The sequence below is a fragment of the Galeopterus variegatus genome, unplaced genomic scaffold (genome assembly GCF_000696425.1).
Source record: "Galeopterus variegatus unplaced genomic scaffold, G_variegatus-3.0.2 Scaffold232, whole genome shotgun sequence".
Taxonomy (NCBI): Eukaryota; Metazoa; Chordata; class Mammalia; order Dermoptera; family Cynocephalidae; genus Galeopterus; species Galeopterus variegatus.
In genome coordinates, this window is record NW_007726343.1 from 418,863 (window position 1) to 422,922 (window position 4,060).

Below are 4,060 nucleotides of genomic sequence, written 5' to 3' on the forward strand. Positions count from 1 at the left end.
ATACGATTATTTAGCAATTTTGTTAAGAAATGAAAGTGAAACTAGCGGACAAACCCGTTTCTTTATTCCTTGTTCATATAGCCACGTACTGGTTTTCATGCCACATAGCCTCAGTTTCTGATCAGGGTGGAGACACAAATATTAAAATTGAACAGGAGCTAAAACTGGCAATAATAAATTTATAAACTAAGTAAGTATATTCTTAAGAATGAGTCACTTGCCCAATGTCAGATTACTTTATTATGCACTCGGTCTGGAACTCTGATTATTCAAAATATGATCGTGTATACCAACCGATTTTTTTATTTTTTATTTTTTGCTTTCTAGACTTTCTCTTCTTTCTACACATTGAATAAAAATGTATTTAGTATTCAGTACTGTAATTGCCTAAGTGTAAAACTCCCAAGAACAGGGAAAAGCCGTGTCACTAGATCAGGGCTACAGTGACATTTCTAAATCTGAAGCATACAGAAGGGGAGTCAGGCACGACCAGGCAGAAAGCCTTAATTTCAATGAATAATCCACAGAGTGAGTTATCATGGAACAAGGTGTAACCATTTCTAGCTGCACTTGTTTAAAGTTTTTATTCCTGGTACAAAACTGAGATAATGACAAATGCAAAATATTTACATTTCTCCAAAATTTACTAATGTGTAAATTAATAGTAAATAATTATTTTCTCCAATGTTCGAAGCCCAAAAAAATGCTGGGGTTGAAACATCATTTGAAACTTTTATGAAAAACTAGATGCTGATATTTAATTTAATGTGTCCATAGAACTCCCCAATGCCAGCTCTCTTTCCGATGTCAGTGAAAAAAATTTGCTGTCATTTAATTTCTCTGAATTTTTATTGGCAATAAATAACTTTAATTTTAAGAGGTTAAATATGGTGCAATAATAACATAATTTTGGATAACTTCAACTCACTGCACTGAAACTGAGCATTTGGACAATTTTCATTGATCAAGTTCAACCCAAATTCCTGGTACCTTAAGTTTCATTGGTAACTATTCCTAGATAATACTCCTGAATATCAAGCCATTTAAATGTTTGGATTAAATTTTTCCATACAAAGAGTTAGAAATTAATTAAATCCATTACAATTTTGTGTAAATGGCCCTAAATTAGCAAAAGGGACATCTTACAGAAAATGTGCTTATAAAATAGGTTTTTAAAAATTACTTTTTTCTTTAAACTCCATTGCAATGTCAGATATATACTCTACTAGGAACATATATAACATTTATTCAAGGTAAATATTTTGGCATTACTACTTGCTTCTGAAGTGTCTTTGATGTTGCTTAGAATTCCCTTAAAGTAATAGCCATTTGGTGTCAATTCTGTCTCAGGCACTGAGAGGATGCTTTGAGGTAAGCTCCAAATTGAAACAGGTTCATCATTGTCCTGCCTACAGCATATTTTTTACCCTAGGTAGATTCCCCATATTGAAGACAATGGTAACCTCCAAAGAAACAAAAATGACCAGATCCAAGCATCCATGATTGCAAACTCCTCCATCTTTAATTTCTTCTCGCTCGTTTGTAAGTTCAGTCATTCAGAATGGTTTGCATTGTGCTGCTTACCAGTGATTCTATGCTCCATTTACATAAAGATATTCTATTTTTTTTTTTTTTGAGAAAAGTATGACATGAGAGCTTTGTGATACTTGAAGCTAATTTCCAAATGAAGGAGAATGCTGTAATGAGGTCATCAAGCAATATGAAAATTGCAATGCCAAGATCTGTTCCAAAGAAAGCCACATTAGGAAGTAGTGACTTGGAGGGTGGGCCGGGGGTGATATAATTTATATCTACTGTACAGATGCAAAATAAGAGCCCATAGTAGATATGCTTGTAGGATTAGTTATATCTCCTCGGAGTGTTTCTTGGGAGCTTCTTCTCACTCAAGATGACACCAAGCAGATAGACCTGTATACAAAGTTCACAAAAAAATAGGACTGAACCAGCATATAAATACAATTGTGAATCCATGCTCCCTGAAAAGCACAGGTTCCTGAATCCTAAGAACTCTGGTTGGCAGCTTTAAAAAATCATTTGTTGTTCTCAGTGTTCAGTGTTAGATTCAGGAACACATATGAAAAAAAAAAATTCAAGAAACATGAATCAGAACTATTGCTTCACACCACTATGATTAGCAGGATGCATATTTCTAAATCTAAGTTAAGTTGCTCTCTTAGATGAGTGAAAAAAAGAATTGCTTTTTGCAAATCTGGATCGTGTATCTTATACTATAGTGACTGACTACAGGTCTTCATCTTGATAGGTGGTGTATCCCCATAGTAGAAAGTATTTGTACTCTCAAGGAAAATATCTCTACAGTGTTATTCCCTGTGATGGGTGAAATTTTTTCATGATTCTTTCTATCTGAACTTTCTGAGTGTGATACTAGATCCCTCTTTCTTTACCCTCATTCCTTGTCGGATTATGAGTAGCCCAGACATGTCTGAAGAAGTCATTAAATCAGGCAGTAAGAATGTAATGCATCAGAGATATTTCTTTAAATATTACAGACATTTGAAGATTCATTAACTAAGATAATCATGTGAGAATGAATAACACAAGGCTTGACAAAGAGTAAGGGCCTCAATAAATGTTCATTTATTTCCTCAACTCTTCCCACCATCCTTCACTCAGTCTTTCTCCCTCTGTCTCTCCCCAGCCGTGATCTTGTTGCTGCACCACTGCATTGTAAGCAGCCATCTAATCTCAGTGAGATCGCTGAAATTGATCATTGGCTTCAGTTGTGGAATTCGAGATAAGTAATGTGGTATCTGTCAAGGCTCTACCTTTTCTAGTTGCAAAATGGAGGCTCATTGTCTGATCCCTTGTTTTGCAAAAGGAAGTTATAAGAATCAATAACATAATAGGCAGACTTTCTTCCACACATTGTTTTGTGACCGTTAAATATTTTATACATGCTTCCCCAGCACTCACAATAGTTCCTGTGAAGCTACACAGTACAGTTCAAGGAGAAGTCCAGGTCTGGTAATGCCTGAAGTATATGTTATTTGGGATGCTGTCTACCAGAAAAAAAAAATTTTTCAGTGTCAACTTAGGTCCAAAATATTTCATTAGGATAAGACAGAATTCACTATAAATTACAGAGATTAAAGGCCGACAAGTACCACAAACATCACAATATCCAGAAAAATAATATAATGTATCATGAACTATCTGATACCTCCTCTAAAACACTACATTTGGCTGCATATTTCTTCTTATGGCAATAATTTTATAATAAACAAAAGAGAAAGATAATTTATTCTTTCATACAATGTAGTTAATGAAAATTTTTTTTATTATTAATAATTTGGAAAAGCTGCAGCCCATTTTGTTCTGTTGATAGAAATTTTGAGATGTTGCATCATCTGGAACCACCAGACTCCACCAGAACAAGGTCTATCAGGTAGGCTAAAACAAAATCCCATACATTAGGATGCAAAAACAGGTGACTTCACACAGTCATCCTCATTGTTTGTAGTCCTGTTACAGGATTGTGTCCACAAACACAGAAATTCTTAACTTCTATTTTGCATGATTTACCTCAAAAAGAAAAATTATTGTATTTTGTTTTATAATTGTATAAGCTGCTTAATCAAGTATATACATACAAGGGTATTTCAAAAAGTTCGTGGAAAAGTAGAATTAAAAGATAAAATGAATCTTTTCATGAACTTTTTGAAGTACCCTAATAGTCCATTTTGACTAAGTTTCAACAAGAATCAAATTCTCCACTTATAATTGTACATATCTGGAGATTAGAAGAATTTTCCACAAACTAGTTCTGACTCTTTATATTTAAAGCCCTTTTTTTTCCTTCTTCCACCATGTATGTCCTCCTGGTACCATAGGACAAGCTAATATTACAATGTGACCACTGGCTCTGCACCTTTGGTCAAGGCCCCAGGTGAGCTGGTGGACTGGACAATACGAGTACTCTTGGTAGCCACTCCTACTGCGGAAGGGCTAGAAAAAACTTAACTATACGTAAAAGCATCTGTACATGCTACACGTAACTGACTGAACCCAAACCAAGTTT